We start from the raw sequence: 21898 nt of genomic DNA, 5'->3' as shown, positions 1-21898 counted from the left end.
TGAAGATCGTCGGATTACTATCGATATGATAGCTAATGAAACTGGGATCTCCCATGGTTCCGCATTTTCAATTTTAAATGAAAATCTTGGTTTGAGTAAACTTTCAGCACGTTGGGTCCCAAAGGCGTTGCGCGAAGACCAACTGCATCAAAGAGCTGAACTCTTGCAGTTTTTAACGAAGATTGAATCAAATGAATCAAGAGTTTTTGACTGATTGTTACTGGAGATGAAACTTGAATCCATCAATATGACCCAGAAAGTAAAATTCAATCAAAGCAATGGTTACCAAGAGGTTCAGCTGCACCAGTGAAGTTCAAAGTGGCGAGATTTTATGGCAACAGTGTTTTGGGACTTTTGATTTTGATTGATTTCCTAAGGACAAAAACAATCACCGGGAACTACTACAAAGGTGTTTTGCAAAAACTGAAGACTGCATTGGCTAAAAACGTCGAGAAAGTTGCACCCGCAGAATTTTGTTCCATCATGATAACGCTTCAGCACATTCATCAAGGGTTGCAAGAGAAGTCCTACGGAAATTTAGGTGGGAAACTCTTCCACATCCTCCTTATAGTCCTGATCTTGCTCCTTTAGATTTTTCCTGTTCCCAAAACTCAAGAACACTTAAGAGAGTCAAATCTTTGGATGCTGCTAAACATGGTTTCAACATGTTTTAATAGAAAGGCCCCAAATTTCTACAAAGAAGGGTTGCAGAGGTGGAAACAGCTGTGAAAAGTGTATAGAGTTAGATGGTAGATATGTAAAAATGATGTTTGAATTTCCTTAAATAAAGAGTATATTGAATTTTTCCTGGAACTTTTTGACTTGGTTATATATATATATATATATATATATATATATATATATATATATATATATATATATATATATATATATATATATATATATATATATATATATATATATATATATATATATATGTGTGTGTGTGTGTGTGTGTGTGTTGTGTGTGTATGTATATATATATATATATATATATATATATATATATATTATATATATATATATATATATATATGATTGAATGGTCATCTATCGCTTCTTGAAATCAGGAATCGATTGATATCTAGTAATTCATAAAACCTCGTTTGTTTAAGTTTAAAATACACCTCCAAAACTGCATGTATTTCATGTACATATGAGATTGTAAATGTATATCTGAGCCACATTTTATATCCACGTTGTGCACCGAAATATTTGCAGTGAAACACGATATTTTCCTTCTTTGTTTTGAGTACCTCTCAACAAGAGAAGAATTCATAATTCTTCAGCATTATCCCCTGAAAAACACTTGCTCCTCACCTCAAGCTCATTCATTGGTGGCCTTAAAACCATTTAAACTGAAGCAAATTTCCTGGCTTTGTCTTCCTTTTATGTCCCAGAGTCATTCCATTTGCAGTTTCAACAAGATTCCATTCAGGGTAAAGAAAGAAGCTCGGCCATTTCCACTCCTTTTATGAGGTTCCTCCGATTCTTATGCGTTCCTTATACAACGAATTTTTCTAGTTTTACCAAACCAGTTTATGGTCAACCAAAAAGAACATTCTTTATCGAATACCTTGGAATTCTTTCGTGTAATTCTACAATGCAATACGGAGATCTTTTTCCTTGTCGATAGCTGGTGCATTAGGTTGTTATATTAAGTACAGGAGTTAATGGTTAATAGTTGAAACTGATTACTTTGGGTAGCAGGTGTCGTGAAAATATTTTAATGTGAATTCAGCCTCATTGTGAAAATGAAACCAATCAGGAGAGAGAGAGAGAGAGAGAGAGAGAGGATCTGTGTAATTATGTAAAAATATTCTCAATTATAAAGTTAATAAATTAAGATCAGTATCAATTACAATCAAGAATGATACACATTTGCTTACTAACGAAAGGGGTAGATACAGTGTTGGTAACATCTGGTAAGTTTTATTCATTTATTTATATATTTATTTATTTATTGAAAAATGGAGAGTAATCATTCCATTCATTCTCTATACCATAATGTAGAGGGCGTGAGGGAGACATTACGGACAAATTCCAAAATTTATTCAACAGAAACCTCCCGCTGGAAAATGATTGAAAGCATCATCCGCATTACGTTTGTCATAAACATGACGAAATGTTGATGAAAAGTGAGCAACGAGAGTTTCATCCAAACAGGGCAAAATATTCCTAAAACCTGGACACAAATGAGATCCCATTACGATTGGGTAAATATTCACGAAGAATTTTTTCATAAAAAAGTAATGTCTCTTTCCAACAATGTTGAGTTTGACAGTTTTACAAAACCATCTCTATCGAAGCGTTAGTACAACTAAAACCTAGGTTTATAAAAATGTGAGATTTTGTGCATCACAGTCCAGGCATTCACTCAATTTCTCCATGTACAATATACCCTGGGTTATATATAGAAAATCTTTTTTTTAACCCTTCAATATCATATTTCATCCAATAAAAGGGCGCCCGTTAGTCAAGTGATCTTTTCTGTCACCTGAAGCCATAGGCAAAGCTCTAGAAAATATTTTTAAAGGAAGATCTGTAGAATTTTTTCTCCCTTACTTTTATTCCGTAAGATTTTTTTTTTTCACTTTTCGAAATCTATCGTAGATTTTCTCTCTCTCTCTCTCTCTCTCTCTCTCTCTCTCTCTTTATACACACACTCACACACACACACACACGCATATACATATATGTATACCTTGGGCCTGTGCAACATCCTCTTTCTTGGAGAAGACTATGCACCATTAGTATCGAGAAGCCTTAATTCGACCTTGCAGCAAATTCCTGATACGGCATCTGAGAAACCTAAATCTGTTGCTTTCATTCTATGTAGCATTGAGATCTTTGTCCGAAGTCGGACTAATATTCTGAGCCACTGTTAGCTCCTGTCAATAGCCCATTTCATTTTATTTTGCTTGTGTTGCTTAAACTAGTGTTTCAGTAAGTTTGCTGAATTCATTCATGTATTTATGAATGAACCCCTATTCATTATTAACAAGTGTTAAACTGGCGACCTGATCTATTCTTCATCTGTCCTTTAAAGATAAGTTTAACCTTAATTGACAGAATTACGTGGGTCTTAGGTAAAGAAAAGCAATATAAATCAAAGTAAATAATAACTAAACTCATTAGCTTTCTCGAACCCATGTAACTATCTATATATATATATATATATATATATATATATATATATATATATATATATATATATATATATATATATATATATATATATATATATATATATATATATATATATATATATATATTCCAAACTGGATGGTATCTAATGGAGTATTTATTCATATATAAAGTTATGCTTTCTTGGTACAAACTGTCCATTATCATATATATCCGTATATTTGTATATATATATGATATAAAATATATATATATACATATCTGTATATATTACTTAAAGGACCTCATTCAGACTGGATGGTATCTAATTATTTATTCTGAAAAAGTTACAAGCTTTCTCTTGGACAATCTCTGTCCACATTATCAAGTATCCGTAGAGTTTGTCCAAGAAAGCTTAAAACTTTTCCTATAAATACTCTCATATAGATATAATGTTATATTTTTTGGCTAATGAGTCGCTTTTTAATTTCTTATGATATTTAATGCACAGAACAATTCTGTCAATGTGATAAACTTAATATAAATATATATATATATCATATATGAATATATATATATATATATATTTATATCTATATATATATATATATATATATATATATATATATATATATATATATATAATGATTATTCCCATACATCATTATATATTATTTATATATATATATATATGCTATATATATATATATATATATATATATATATATATCCTTCTCTCAATATTCATTTGATATAAATGTGTGTGTGTGTGTGTGTGTGTGTGTGTGTGTGCAGAAAGTGTGTTGCATAGATACATAGATATAGATATAAAGATATATATATATATAATTGCATATATATAACCTATCCTTGTCATTACTAATATATATATATTCTATGGTTTCAAAATAATATATTTAACACCATATATCTTCACTATATAACAATAATTGTACTTGATATATATATTTGTGTGTGTGTGTATGTTTTGTGTGTTTGTTGTGTGTGACATTTGTTTAATGCATAGATACATAGATAACAAGATATAGATATTCAGTCATATATATATAACTGGTATATATATGTATATATATATTATATAATGTTATATAATTTTGTGATTAATGAGTTTAATTATTATTGTACTTTGATTTATATTTATTTGCTTTAACAAAGACCCAAACAATTCTGTCAATTCAGCCATGAACATAACTGACATCTAAGGGCAGATAAAGAATAGATCAATTCACAGTTAATACTTGTTAATAAAGAATCTGGTTTATTCATAACTACATGAATGAAATAGCTTCAGCGTTACAAGGACAATAAATGAAATAAGGTTATTAACAGGAGCTAACATCAGCTCAGAATGTTTCCGATTTCGGACAAATCTAATGTCTCGGCATAGAATTTCTCCAAGCAACAGATTTAGGTTCCTCAGATGCCGTATCAGGCCTGCCCTTTACTGCAAGGTAAATTAATTTATTGATCTAAAACGCACGGCAGATTCTTCTCCAACTTTGAAAAAGGATGTATATATGGTCATATATACATAATCCTGGAAAAGGATATATATGGATAATAATATTGCATTACATAAATATCTCATTGTCATTACTAGCCACTAGGGATGATTCTTAGTTGCAAAAATGTTTGCTTAACACCATGGAGGATAAATTTAACAATGTCTTCACTATCAACAATAATTGTACTTTATAGATAACTTCATAAATGGGATATGTTTTACCCGGATTTCTTAGCCAGTGACTGTTTAAGCTAAACGAAGAAAATTTGAACAAGGGAAAATCTTTGAGATCTTCAGTCGAAGGAAACCCCGATTTCTTCTCTAAAACTGGTCAGTGTCTTGTCAATTCAGGCCTATCCAATCTAGGTATGTAGCTAATTTTGTGATTTTTATGGTTTTATAAGATTTCCTTTGTCCGTTGAAATAACAAATTTCTCCTTTTGAACAAAGGAGGAAAACAAATACTGAGAAGGCGATAGCCATGTCATATATATATACACTGTGACGGCTGCGTGGAGATCAGAGCATATATATAATTATCGCATACTTGTGTGTGTGTGTCTGCCTACCCAGGGTATACACCTGAAATGACAATAGACTCACTTGCATAGCCGAATAGAGAACACTGACTTTAGGAACAGTCGTCTAAGGTCTGTCGTAATCGTTGCAAAACCTTTCCCCATGATTTACGGCCCACTAAATCTAATTCTCGGCAGTTGGCGATATGGAATTTGAAAACCCCAGGTAAATCGGAAACACTGCTTAATGTTCGTACGCCATACATTGCCTGCCCTCTTACTTTAACAAAGATAAATTTATATGTATTCGATTAAATAATATGATATATATAGAATATAGGTCAGTACAGGTTATTTATATATATATATATATATATATATATATATATATATATATATATATATATATATATATATATATATATATATATATATATATGTAAATATATATATATATATATATATATATATATTTATATATATATATATATATATATATATATATATATAAGAGATGTCTATATATGTGTATGTTCTTTATTTTCTTCATCATTACACTCTTGTTACGCAACAGGACATGATTATTTCATGACGCCTGTTGCTTACGTCAAGATGGAATTAAGCCCATTCACTAACTGAAAAGAAGTTTGTCGGCTCCCAACTGTTTCAAAGATGGCAGTGATGGTTATTCTGGAAATGTGTCTTTTATCTCCTGCTGTGACAATCTTATCCTCCTTGAAACCACAGACCGACGTCAGCTCTCCAGCTGACACGAATTTTACCCAGAGTATTGCGAAATAAGAAAGTAAGCTCGGTGGAATTTTTTCCTTCAGGAATCAGATAAACAAATAGTTATTCTCATACTCAAGATCCCTCGTTCTCTTATAGTACCATCTCCTCAGATGCATATTCTGAAAACTTCCCCTTCCAAATGCACGCCCGGGGAAAACGAAGAGTTTTAAAGTGAATCTTACGTTCGAACGGGAAGGAGAAATTGTATGTAAATTCTCCCTGAAGACAAACATTTGCATACGAGGCTTTTAAGGTAAAGGAAACATTCGATAGCGAGAAGGAGCAGTACCTTGATTTGCATGGATTGTAAGTCGTTGAATTTCAATATATATATGCTGTGTATATACATTAATATATATATATATATATATATATATATATATATATACATATATATATATATATATATATATATATATATATATATATATATATATATATATATATATATATATATATATATATATATATATATATATATATATATATATATATATATATATATATATATATAAGTACATTTATATACTCATAATATATGATTTCTCTCTTCGTTGTTTATGATTTCTGTATCTGTACTATTCTACTATTACGATTACTATTTTCATATCTCCAAACTATACTTAAGCGTAATTGTTATTTACAATGAAATTCCAGATGTGCATTAGTTATTTAATCATTCAAGAATAAATATTTTATTATTTTGTCTATTTTCCTTTGAAGTGACACTTTTAACGAAGCGTGAAGTTTAGAAATAAACAAAACTAGATGTTTATTGATGAATTAAACTCTCTTGAAATATCGTTCTTCATACAATTACTTCATGAGGCAAAAATTTGAGAAAACTTATTAGATTCCACCGACGAAAACCCTATGCATAGGTCATATCCCAGTCATATGCAGTACACGAACCACCCCGATCCATGGTAATGCCTAAATTATTGTCATATTTTCTTAGTCTCGTATTATTATCATTTCTGAGTCGCATGCTCACATGAAGATGGAGTATTTCCTCATAATCTGTGTCCTCATATTCTCCTCATATTTCCCTCCCATTTCGCTGGACCTCCTCATCCGCGTTCTCTCCTCATCCGATGAAATGGAACTGGGAGGTTTTGCATGCTTTTATTTAACTCGACTTCTGCTTTTGTCTGTCTGTCTGTCTCTCGTCAAATCTTGCAACTCAATTTTCGACCTGTTCCATTCGTCCGATGGACTTGAAATTTTGCATGGTTACTCAGTCCCGGAGACAATACAACCTGACTTGATCAGTAGGTCAGCAATGACCTCTAGTGACCTTAAAATGACCTCCCAGTATCTCAGGATTTGTATGGAACTTTGGATTTTTCATAACTTCTTTGACTCATTCTACTATCTTCTACATAACCCCTCCCGGTTCCCTCTTCCATCCTCCCTCCCCCTTCCCTTTTCCATCCCCCTCTCCCTTCCCCCTCCCCAGCACACTATCAAGTGTTAATTTGCCTGTGACCTCCTCTTCACTCTTTCACCCCCTCCCCCTCCCATCCCCTTCCCTCTTCCAAAGCACATGATGGAGTGGTATTTAGTTGTGTCTTCCCCTCCCCTTCCCTCTTCCATTCCCCTCCCATTCCTTCCCCTCCTCTTCAAAGGACAGATCAAGTGTTAATTTAGCTGTGTCCTCACACTCCTTCCCTCTTCCATCCCCTTCCTCGCCCTCCTTCCCTCTTCTTCTATCCCTTCCCCTCTTTCATCCCCCTTGTCCCCTCCCCTCCCTCTTTATCCCCTTCCCCTCCAGCTCCTTCCCTTTCCATCCTCTACCCTCCCCCTTCCCTCTTCCATTCCCTTCCCCTTCCCACCCCTTCCTCTCTCCCTCCCCTTCCTCTTCCATCCTCTTCCCCCCTAACTTCCTCTTCCATCCCTTCCCCTCCCCACTCTATCATGTGCTCCAGGTGCACGTTTTTGGTCAGAAAGACGTATTCGTTCTTGGTCTGAATAATCAACCCGATTTCACGCGTATAACATACGACTAGTGAGTGAATTATAGCTAGAAGTGTTTGTGAACTGTCGGTGATAAGATTAAGTCACAATAGCACGATAAAGTGTCGACTAAAGGTGTTTTCGGTGAAAATATTATAAGATTAAGCATCATGGAGGTGCCCTTGCAACAACAACAGCGGCAGACGCTGGAGAATTTAGCAACCCTCGTAGATTTCCAATATGATGAATTGGCAAGCAGCGAGCTGGGGTTTCTTATCGCTGAGATCAACAATAACTCCAATCAAAAAGAAGCAAAAGCATACACAGACATAGTGAAAGGAAATGACCCTTCAAGCTGGAACAAGTCAGCAGAAAACATCATGAAAATAACTGAAGGAATACCAAGGAAAGTCCAAGTGATCAAGAAACTTATAAAGAAAATCTACACCAATCAACACATTCCATCAAAGAAAGTGAATAAGGTGAATTTGGTTAATATACTGATTGATGCCATAGGAAAAAGAATGCCTAAAGCATGCAATCTATGTAATGTGTGGTATAGCATTGTAAATCCACAAAACCTGATAAGGAAATGCAGTGCATGCCATGTTCCAACGCACCCTACATGCGCCGAAGTACAGCAAAATAAAAAAAAGGACACAAAAATATTTTGCTCAACATGTCTAATATGGATAGACAATGTTATTAAGTCAAGACTTAATGTACAAATAGTTGAGGATGATGAAACTGAGGATGATGAAGAAAAGGAAAATGAAATAGAAGAAAATACGACTGAAGAGATAGAAAACAGTAATGAAAACAAAGAACAGGATAGTAGTATGGATGCAGAGAATCTCAAAGACTCTACATAAGAAGCATTACAAAAGCATACATACGAAGAAATAAGCTATGAAAAGACAACACAAAAAAAATCCCAAAGAGGCTGTACCCTGATATACATATTGAAGGGAATGAGCAAGAAAAAAAAAGAAAAGAAAGACATAGTCTGCACTCTTTTGAAAAGAAAAATTGCAGATTCAGTGAAGATGTCACTACAAACTTCCCAAAATTTGTCACAACTATGAAATCTATGGCAAATGTGCATATCTAGATGGTTATGAAGGGTTGAATGCGGCGATCTACATCAAAAATATGCCGGAATCTGAAAGAAAAAAGACTGCAAATTCAACAAAAAATGCAGATACATGCATCCTGTCGCCATGAAGAACGAAAATCAAAAGCAAATACATATAAAAAATCAAAGTAAAAATGAAACAAACAAAGGAAAATAAGAGTATGTGACGAAGGAAAAAAACAAGCCGGCACCATGATATGAAATGTCAGCACCAAGATATGAGAGCTTCAGCTCCCAGGTACAGTGCAACAAAGCAATGTATCTACGATGCAAATGGATGGTGCAGATATGGAGATAAATGCAGATACAAACACAAATGAATAAATTATGAAGATGGAAGATCAACTATTTTGGAAAAGTTGGATTTTTAATGTCGAATTTATGGAAATGAAGAAAAGAATAACATATCAGAACAGGAAAAGAGACATGGAAAATCTTATTATTACCCTTATTAGATAATGGGGATAAAACACAAACCATCATAGTGATGAATGCACAGGGTCTAGTTTTGAGTAACTCAAAAAGAAAAATAGAGTTCTTAGAAGAACTAACCCAAACTGAAAAAATAGATATAATGAATATAAGTGAAACCTGGTACTCACATGAGACTGGTAATGATGATCAGATAAAGGGTTTTCAAACTTATAGATCAGATAGAAAAAAATAGGAATCAAGGGGGAACTGCAATATATGGGAGAGACACCAATCAAGGAAAAATCTGTGAGAAATATAGTAACACAGAATGTGAATTAATAGTAGTAGAATTTGAATCTGAAAAACTAGTAAACATTGTAATATACAGACCCCTGAATACTAAAGAGTTTGATATAGTAATTGACATATTTGATGATATATGTAGAAATCACAAAGACTGGACTATACTTCTATCTGGAGACTTTAACTTTCCTTTCGTAGAATGGAAAGAACGAATAGGAGACTGTGGTTGTATTTATACATATAAAAAGAGAGTAATAGTAGCGCAGAAGATAGAGGCAATTTGAAAAGCTAATAGATATGCTATTAGAACATAACATTCAGCAAATAAATCACCTACCAACAAGAAAGGATAATATTTTAGACCTAGTGTTTGTGAACGAGGTGAACTATGTTAAAGAAATAATAGTGTATAATATGAGTAATTAAGACCATAATGTCATAGAATTAACAGTCCGTTCCAAAACTATGAAAAACAGAGATAAGCAAGAAAAAAAAATAGAAGGATATGGAAAATATAATTTGTATATAGTAAAAATATAAATTGGTCAAAAATAAATGAAGAAATTAAACAAAAGACTGGGAAACATATTCAAAAAGCGATAATATACAGGTAAATACGGATATATTATATAAAATTTTAGAAATAGTGGAAAAATATATACCAAAGAAGAAAAAGTAAACATCAGTCACACATACCAAGAGACAGAAGGATCTTGTTCCAGAAAATCAGAAAGTGGAAAAAGGTCTTGCAAAAGAAAATAATGCATGGAAAGTGATGAAACTAAAAGTAAGATAGAAAATGCAGAACAAAAGATTATACAGTCAAAGGATAAATGAAAATCAAGACCTTGAAGAAAAGACCCTACAAAATATCAAACAAAACCCCAAAATATTTTACTCATATGCAAAAAGATGAATAAAATAAGAGTAGAAATAAACCCTCTAAGAATTGAAGGGCGATTAACAAATGAAAAAAAGGAAATATGTAACATATTAGCAGAAAGATATAAGAGTGAATTCACACCTAGAATTGATAATGAAGATAATGATGCAGAAATAGGAGATGAAAATAGTGAATATTTATAGAACATAGATATTACTGCAGCCGATATTGTGCAGGCTATTAATGAGATTAAAAATGGATCAGCAGCAGGACCTGATGGAGTTCCTGCCATTTTGTTAAAGAAAGTGGTTCATTCAATCGCAAAGCCGCTAGAAATATTATTAAGACAAAGTATACATACAAGCAAGATTTATGATGAGCATAAATTAGCATATCAACTAACTTTCAAAAATGGATCAAGACTAGAGACAAGTAATTATAGGCCTGTGAGTCTGACATCTCATATTATGAAAAGTTTACGAAAGGGTAATGAAAAAATATATAATGAAACATTTAATGAAAAATAGTTTGTTTAATATAGGACAACATGGTTTTGTACCTGGAAAAGTACACAAACTCAACTGTTAGTCCACCATGAAAACATATAAAAAATATGATAAACGAAAAAAGATACAGATGTGGTTTACTAGACTTTGCAAAAGCTTTGACAAGGTGGACCATAATATATTAACAAAAAAAAAAAAAAATGAGAAAACATAATATTGTGGATAAAGTTGGAAGATGGATAAAAGAATTTTTTAAAACAGAAAACAGATAGTGATTGCTAACGATGAGAAATCGGATGAAGCTAAGGTAATATCCGGTGTGCCACAAGGTACGGTGTTAGCTGCATTGCTGTTTGTGATTATGATTGCAGACATAGACAGTAATGTTAAGGACTCAGTAGTGAGAAGTTTCGCGGATGATGCAAGAATAAGTAGAGAGATTACTTGTGATGAAGATAGGAACTCACTACAAAGAGACCTAAACAATATATATAAATGGGCAGAGGTAAATAGGATGGTATTTAACTCTGATAAATTTGAATCAATAAACTATGGTGATAAAGAAGGAATGCTATATGCATATAAAGGGTCCTAATAATGAGACAATCACAAATAAGGAAGCAGTTAAAGACCTTGGTGATGTTGAATAGAATATGTTATGCAATGACCAAATAGCAATAATATTGGCAAAATGCAAAGTAAAAATGGGAATGTTGTTCCAGCACTTCAAAACAAGAAAAGCCGAACACATGATTATGCTTTATAAAACGTAATGCATACGTAGTCCACTTGAATATTGTAATATAATATGGTACCCACACTACCAAAAGGATATTGCACAAATAGAGAGTGTACAAAGGTCCTTTACAGCTAGAATAGAAGAAGTTAAGGACCTTGACTATTGGGAAAAGACTACAATTCTTAAATTTATATAGTCTTGAAAGGAGAAGAGAACGCTACATGATAATACAGGCATGGAAACAGATAGAAGGAATTACTGAAAACATCATGGAGCTAAAAATATCAGAAAGAGCAAGCAGAGGTAGATTAATAGTGCCCAAAAGTATACCAGGAAAACTAAGGAAAGCACACAGGACATTAATGCACCGCGCACCAGCATCGATAATGCAGCGTCTATTCAATGCGCTACCAGCTCATCTGAGAAACATATCAGGAGTGAGCGTAGATGTGTTTTTAGAATAAGCTCGACAAATATCTAAGATGCATCCCAGACCATCCAAGATTGGAAGATGCAAAATATACCGGAAGATGCATTAGCAATTCTCTGGTAGACATCAGAGGTGCCTCACACTGGGGACCTGGGGCAACCTAACGAACTGTAGGGTCTGTGTGGTGTGAGGATCCTCTTCCCCATCCCCCTCCCTTACCTCTTTCCTCCATGCCCCTGAGAAATTCCCTCTTCCATCCCCTCCCCCTCGCTCTCCATTCCCTCTTCACATCCCTCCCCTCGATGTCCCATTCCCTCTTCCATCCCCTCCCACACACATCCCATCTCCCATCCTTCCATCCCCCTCCCCTCCCCTTCCCTCTCTATCCCCTTCCTCCCTCCTTCCTCCACTCCCTCAACCCTTTCCCCACTTAAAAGCTAAGAGAGTCCCTTTCCTTCTTCCCCTGAAACAACCTTCCTCTTCCATTGCCTCTTCCCTCCCTGACCCCCACCTCCCCCTTCTGACTCTTCCATCCCTTCCTCCTTCCATCTCACCTTCCCTTCCCCTTCCTTCCCTTCCCTCTTCATGAACCTTCCAGATGGTCCTTCTTCCATAATTTTCCCCTTCCATCCTTCCCCTTTCCCTCTTCCATCCCTTGAGAGGTTCCTTCCTGGTGCCCCCTCCCCTTCCTCTTTCATCCCCTTCCCCATCCTTCTTCCCTTCCCTCTTCCATGACCTTCCCTTTAACCCCTTCCCCTTCCTCCCACTTCCCTTCCGTCCCCCCTCGTGCTAACTTCCCCCTCCCCATTCAGACACAACAAAGATGTCTTAATCTAGCTGTGTCCTCCTTCCTCTTCCTCCCCTTCACCAACCCATGCAACAAGACTAATTTAGCTGTATCCTCCTGGCCCCTTCACTCTTTCCACCCCCTCTAAAAGATCTTCCATCCCTCCAAGATGATATTGAGAGATGTCCCTTCCTCCATCCCCTTGCCCCTCCCCTTCCCGTCTCCCAGTGAAAAAGGCCTTCCCCTATCCATCTCCTTTCCCCGGTATCCCTTTTCCCTCCATACCCACCAAAGATGTTCCTCCTTTACCCCTACTCTTTCCCCCTGAGAGCTCCTTCCCAGTTTCCTCCTCTTTCCCTTCCCCTTTCCCTTCTCTCTTTCTCTCCTTAATCCCCACACCTGAGAGATGGCCCTCCCTCTCCCATTTAGATGGTCCCTAGATTCCCTTCCCTCTTCTAATCTCCCTCTTCCTGTCTTCAAAGATCCCCATTCCCAAAAATTCCTACTCTCCAAGGGAATTCCCCTCTTCCTCTTCCCTCCTTCCCATTCCCCGATAAACGATATCAGTTTCGTTAACTACCAATCATAAATCGGTTACAGTTTCTCTCTCAAAACTAAAATTATAAAATAAAAATATGCATTTTTTTTATAAAACATGACTTTTATTAAAAATTTAAAAATGAAAAGAAATTTGCTGGTACACCAGGATTTTCAACAATTAATCATGTTTACAAAATAAAATGTGGACCCCAAACATGGACTTGAAACGCTACAAGAAAAGATATAGATTTTTAAATCTTGTACCAAAATGTAAGCTCAATAACACGCCAAAATAAAGGTTTTGTATATTACCATAAATGAATTGGCTTTATTTTCTTAAAATTAGATTTTAGTGAGTTTAAAAATTGATATCTAAAAGAATTTTTAAAGTGATACTGAAAATCAGCATAGATTCGTTTTATGACTCTTATACAAATGATAAGAAGTGTTTCGATAAAACAAACTAGAAATTGCAAAAAACTGAATCGGTTTGTAATCTGTTTTTGCGTTTGAAGAGATGAGACAAGCGTATTAAATTATGTAGAGTACTTTTTTTATTATAGAACAGCAACCCACTGTATTTTGGCGAATTTTTATGTTTTACATGCACTGTTTACTAGCTGCATTTTTAAGTTAAAAACACATCTTTGAGAGGCAAGTAAATAATTAACATATTTACAACAACTATCAAACTAATGATAATCAGAGAATGTTGCTTTTTATTTGAATGTAAAAGAAATTAGATTAATATCATGTTTGATACAGGTTGTTTGGTAAGAAAAATAAAGAAGATTAAACAGTTCTTAAAACTTTGTGCATTTACTCTCAAAAACAATAATTCCAGCAACGACTGCGTGTAATTGAAATTCAACGCCACTAAACGGAACTCTGAAATTTAACTAATAAGTACTTTTTCATTTTGTAAGTAAAACTTCTCCTTCTGAAAGCAGGCGGACAAGTCAATTACAGATTTGGGGGTACTGAGCCTTGAGTTCCATACTGCTTACTCTGATTGCTTACTAATGCAATGTAGCATTTAGGGGTATTGACAAGTCAACATATTTATTATCAAAAATTCAATAATGTGTGTTTCACTGTCTGAGGAGGAAGAAAAAACAAAGGTGAGCGTGCTAAAAATCTTTCTTTGGCTCAGTGAGAATAAAGAAGTGGCATAATTTATTGACGTTTGTTATCTTATATATATTTTATATATATATATATATAAATATATAGGTAATATATACTATATATATATTTAAAGTAAGCATCCAAAAATGTTTATTACAACATCTAGTTTAATACATATATATAAAATTTGGTTTTGACAATTTACTATCAGTAGATTAAGGGTAAACTCTCATTTTTTTACTTGCCATCATTTGAGTGTACCTAATCTAACTAGTGATCCTTTATCTAACAAATCATTAATCACCGAAAAATCAAAATGTAAATTTATCTACACTAGTGTGAAACTGATGAACAATTAAACAAAAATATGCTAGAGTGTGGGCAAACTCCATCAATGATTGTTTGTTTCCCTGAAGTCTTAATTCATTTCAAGAGGCAAAACTAAATTTCACAGAAAGATAGAGAATCACTTTGAAAGATGAATAGAATAATCCTATTTAATAGTGGTGGTCAGTTAATGGAACACTGTTTCTTTTTTTAAATACAAAATAGACAGTTATTTATAAATTTTGAAATTTTAAGGAATTCACAATCTGAAAAATTTTCTATCACTTGAAAACAACACAAAATTGATTAATTCTTGGGGCGAGTATTAAACAAAACTAAATCTGCGAAGTTTAATTTATCAAAAAATTATATTAACCAAGCAAGCTTAAACTATCAGAAAAACTCAAGATTTGAAAGAATCTTAATAAATGAAAATTAAATAAAGTATGCAATGTTAAAACCTCAAGGAATATTTAAAATGCTAAGATCTAAATGTTAAAATCACAAATATACAATGTCGAAAAATCTAACTTGCAAACACAACCCATTAAAATACAAAAACAAAGGGACTTGTTTATCAATAATAATTTCATAGTAATTGAAATTTGGGGTCACCATATACCCTATTATACCATGGTAACAATAAGATCTGAGGCTTTACCTTACAAAAAGCCTGTTAAAACCTTTGTAAAATCACCTAAAATATTTTTCATAAAACACACTTTTTATTTAATACCAAAAATTACAATTACACAATTTTACTAAATTCACATCTCAAAAACTACCTATTAATACCAGCGTTACAAATATATTATGTTAAAATTACTCTCTTTTTTGAAGAAAGAGAGAGAGAAAGGGGGCCAGAGACCAATATGAAGTGTCTCTTAAATCAGAATGAGTAAATCTGAGGACTCCAGTAGAAAATTAAACAAGCACATGATGTCATTAAGACATTTTGGGAACGAGATATGAGAGAAAGTTCTAGAAGAAGGAAGTAAAACATTTGTACACAATCAGGACAATACATGATCAAAGCAATGCAGTCTTAAACATGACGCAACTGCCATGTGCTTCACTGTGACACTGGTTCATATTTCTCAAAAGGTACACGTCTTTCCAGAAAATCGTATGGAATACATGTAACATTGCGAAATCACTTGTCCTCTTCTCGTACGGAACAGAGCTTTCACAGATATCTTAACATGATCAAACAGATTGCAACTGTCTAAATATGACTGGCATGTTTTTAAAAACAAAACGAAAAATCCAAGTTGGTTTCCAGAACAGATCAGCAATTGCTATCCCTAACCTGTCATCATGTAACCCAAAACAAAGTGCTCTCTTATCTGAACTGATGATAGATGGCACATCTGGTCCAAAACTTGAATTCCTCTCTCCTGCTACTATGCTATTATCAAGAAAGATACTATTAATTCTAAATTACGCTATTAAGTTATCTAAACCACTAACTCTTTTGGGATCTGACATTACACTACATACGATATTTAAAAAATTATCATTATTACACATAACACATGATAAATAGAAGAGTAAATATATCAAAACTATGGGATGATATACATATTACAAGGCATCATCATGAATATATACATACATACATACATAATATATATATATATATATATTATAGAATATAAACATACTTATATGATTAACCAACACATATATATATATTATATAGTATATATATATATATATATATTATATATATATATTACTATATATCTATTAAAGATATATCTATATCTATATCTATATCTATATCTGCTATCTATATCTATAGAACAACATTATATCTATATTGTACACTATATCTGCGCATATATATAGATATAAATTTATAATATATATATAAACATATATATATCCTTATTTCTTATATATATATATATATATATATATTATATATATATATATATATATATATATATGTATATATAGTATATGTATATATATATATATATATATATATATGGCATATATGTTATATATATATTTAAATGAGGTTTATATAATATATATATATATATATATATATACTCTATATGGTATATATATATATATATATATATATATATACGTATATATATATATCCCTATATATATAAAATATATATATATACTGGAGTATATATTGTATATATATATATATATATATATATTATATATATATATATATATAGTATATATATATATATATATATATATATATATATATATATCAAACAGAGGCCCCTGGTATACATCAATGGGGAGGCGGACATAAAGACTTGCTAAAAGGGTCAATTTATTCCCTCGACGTTTCCGTAATGGCTTTTTCTATGGGGCCCTTTCGAGGGCTGTATAAAATAAATAACATTTAATTACAAAAGGGTAAAATTTAAATTTAAAAATTAAGCACAATGGATTACAAAATAAAAAAATTAAAAATAGAAGGACAATTAAATTTTACAACGTAAAAACAAAACAAAATCTCTCTAAAAATATACAATATAAAAAAAATGTATATATAAAAATATAAGAAGATATGGACCAACCTATTCAGTGGCAATGTTAAAACTAAAGCAGAAAACGAAAAAGACTAAGAGAAGTACAGTGTGTGCACTCAGAGGTTTGGCTGTTTAACAAAGGGAAAAGTCGTTTAATCATTAATGATTCCAAAATGGCCAATTCATGGCTGCTGAAAACTAGGCTCGCCTAAACAGAAAAATCCTTATTTTCAATTGAAGTTTTTACATATTCTAAAGTGATTTCTGATATTCAAAAACTCTGGGTTTGTAATTTTACTGCCTGTCCTATAGCTTTACTCCATGATGAGTCTATGAGAGTACCTTCAGAAGCCTCCTGGTGGATCCAATATAAGTTCCTGAGCTGATTTAGGACAATCTATAGCTATACACACCCAGAGGACATATAATGGTCCACAAACGATCTTTTTACTTAAATAAAGACCCGATGGTGAGAGGATTAACAGGTATCATGTGGACCTTAATGGCCTCCAAACTTACTGGATCTGTTGGAAAAGTTTTTTTAAAGTATTATCAAATAAAAATGGAAATTTACATAAAAATTCATATATAAACACTGTAAATTGTAGGTTTGAGGAAAAAGTCTACAAAGCGTTCGAAATCTTAAAAAAAGTTCAGATGGGAAGAGAGTTTTCCTTAAAATAGTTACATAAAAGTGGGATCTCATCTTGGAATATTGTGAATCAGAGGTTAGCCACGGAAAATGTGGAGGGATATAAAAATCAGAATGAATTTTAAAGTTAAAACCACAAAAACTATAAAAATTTGACCCCTAATCAATAAAGTCCTTTTTCTAAAGAAAATCTTAACATAAAAAACTGTTTTTCATGGCTTAACAGCATTCACAGTCTAAAAAAGAAAGCTGATTTTCATTTTCTTTTCAGATCCTAAATCTTAACATTAATAATGTTGTAAATTTCCAAAATCAAGGAAGAATCAGCATCAAAATTATGTCTAAACCTGCTCGCAACGAGTATCATCAATATACCTTATATAAACCTCGATATACCAGGCAGTCAGAGCTAAAGCCATTCATCGCGGATATATCCAGGAGTTTACAAGGTCCGAAACCAGATCCTTTTGAGGACTCATACAAAGTTGACAACCTGATATAACTTAACTGAGCAGCTGACAGTGGACTTCCATTCTTTAACCTAAATCCACACGAAACCCCATCAGCCTCCATTAATAATAATTTCACAGAAAAGGACTTGAAGATGACGTCCATTAGCTGCTTGTGTTGTTATGTGTTACTTGTCCGCCTTACTCCTACCACCAGACATAATTTTGATGCCATTCCTTCCTTTGATTTTCGTTTTGTTGGGAGTTTTTACCCTAGAAAAGAAAACGAAAATCAGCTTTTTTTTTTCGACGCTCCTAGGCATCAAGAAAAACAATATTTTTAACACCACGATTTTTAGAAAAAAACGTTTAGCAGGGCTTAGGGTCAAATTTATAGTTTTGTTCTTTAACTTAAAATTAATTCTGTTTTTACTCTCCTCCACAGACTCTAACAGCTGCCCTCTGATTGGTACCTATTCCAAGATGATCGCTTTTATGTAAATATTTTAGAGGAAAACTGCTTCCCATCTGAACTGGTCTTTAAGATACTTCGAACGCTTGGTAGACAAGTACTTGTCTCCTCAAACCTGGATATTTACAGTGTTTCAAGTTTGAATTTAATATGAAATTTCCATTTTTATTTGATAATACTTTTTAGAAAAACTTTTCAAACAGATCCAAAGTACAGTTTGGAGCCATTAGCCACCTGATACCTGTTAATCCTCCTCACCATCGGTTTTATTTAAGTACAAAGATCATTTATGCATATGTCCTCTGGGTGTGTGTATAGCTATATGTCCTAAATGGAATTTAGGAACTTATATTGGATCCACCAGCGATGGGCATCTGCAGGAAGGCCCAGACCTCATCGTGGAGTATTATATAGACAGGCAGTAAAATTACAAACCCAGAGTTTTCGAATATCAGAAATCACAGAATATGTAAACTTCAATTGAAAATAAGTATTTTTTTCTGTTTTAGGGAAATCATGAGCCCCTTGCAGCCATGAAGGGCCACATTTGGAATCAATAATGACCCACAGAACGACTTTTCCTTGAAAAGCCAAAACCTCTGCCGGCAATACTGTACCTCACTTAGTCTTTCGTTTCTGTTTAGTTTTAACATTGCCTTTGGGGTTGGTCCATATCTCTACTTTTTATATATATATATTTTTTATATTGTATATTTTTAGAGAGATTTTGTTTTGTTTTTTACTGTTGTCCTTTTTAATTGTCCTTCTATTTTTAATTTTTTTATTTTGTAATCCATTGTGGACCAATTTTAAATTTAAATTTGTACCAGGGTAATTTATGTTATTTATTTTATACAGCCCACCAAATCAAGCCATCACATTACCTGCAAAATCAGGGAACAAAACGCAAAGAAATTTTATGTCCGGCCTCCCCATTTATATATATATATATAATATATATATATATATATATATATATATATATATATATAGATATATATATATATATATATATATATATATATATATATATATATATATATATATATATATATATATATATATATATATATATATATCTATCTATCTATCTATCTATCTATCTATCTATCTATCTATCTATCTATCTATCTATCCATCTATCTATATATATATATATATATATATATATATATATATATATATATATATATATATATATATATATATATATATATTATATTGATTAGCAAAGTAGGTTTCTAAGAATATTAATTTCTTAGTATTTGATTTTCGTTATATTGGTAAAAAATCCAAACTGGCCCTTCATTTATTTGCATGCAAATGCTATAGTCATTTCCCCTTTTCAAATCAAAATATTTTTAATAAGATATCAATGAAAAATGTAGTTTAATATTTGCAAAAACAAGATCATTGTTTTTTATATTCGAGTTTTTATTACAGTTTTCTTCCATTATAGATTTCAATTATTGTAACAAAACAATCTGATTTCATAATACATAATAGAATTGTTATTTTGCTTTAGGCTTCTGTTTCTATTAAATGTAAGTTTTTCAATTCTTTCCTCAAATAATGACACAACAAAATGAGCTTCGTGAAGACATTCTCTGAAGAATAAGTAACCTGCTTAAAAAACCTCATATTTTATAAAATAGCAACACTGTTTACTGAAGGATTATTTGCACACTTCCTATTTCTACCATCAAAAACATGCAATTGAATAACAGGATCATATATACCGTCAACATTTCCCAAGTTCCAACAAGAGATGAAAGGAACTGTCTACAAAAAACAATCTATCAATGCTATATTTTGGTAAAAAGAAATGCACATGCTGAAATGAAGTTCATTGTGTGCTTAGTATGTTCTCCCTTCTACGTATACAGAGTTCCAGTTCTCAAACAGAGCCGTTTGATGTCAATGTTTGTCTTTAGAAGAATGAGGAATTTACACACACTTTATCCTTCCGCTGGGCAGCAAGATTCACTTTGAGACCCCGTCTTGCTTTCCCCTTGATTTGTAAGCAGAGGGGGAATATACATTTGCGAAGTAGATGAAAGTGAAGAAAGACATCTTTGGTATGTAAATTCTTCCCTTTTATTATGCGTGCGTGTGGAATTTTATAGAAGACGTATATACAAAGAGAACAGGGAGGTCCAAAGAAGGTTTTAGCTCGTACCCTGAATATTATTTGTTCATATATTTCTCATCAGGTAAATTGTAGTACTGAATCATTTTACGTTTCAGAAGTAATGTTTTTATTGTGTTTGTTGGTTTCAACTGTTGTAGACCCTTTATATGTTTTTCATCAGGCAAATTGTGTTACAGATTTATTTACTATTTCAGAACAACATTCTTACTGTGTGTTTGTGTCAACTATTGTATACCTTTTGTTTACATATTTTGTATTAGGTAAATTTCAGAAAATACATTTTTATTATGCGTGTGTTTCAACTATTGTAGACCCTTTGTTCATATGTTTTATATCAGGTAAATTGTATGGCTGATTCATTCTCCACTTCAGAAGCAGCATGTTCATTATGTGTGTTTGTTTCATCTGTTGTTGACTCTTTGTTTACATATTTTGCATCAGGTTTGTTTATATATTTTGCATCAGTTTTCCGTTCAGGTGTAACATTTTTATTGCCTATGCTTGTGTGTATCTGTGTGTGTGTGTGTGCGTGTGTGTGTGTTCGTGTGTTTGTG

The sequence above is a fragment of the Macrobrachium rosenbergii genome, chromosome 31 (assembly GCF_040412425.1).
Source record: "Macrobrachium rosenbergii isolate ZJJX-2024 chromosome 31, ASM4041242v1, whole genome shotgun sequence".
In the NCBI taxonomy this organism is placed as follows: Eukaryota; Metazoa; Arthropoda; class Malacostraca; order Decapoda; family Palaemonidae; genus Macrobrachium; species Macrobrachium rosenbergii.
Note: the sequence above shows the minus strand (reverse complement) of the source record.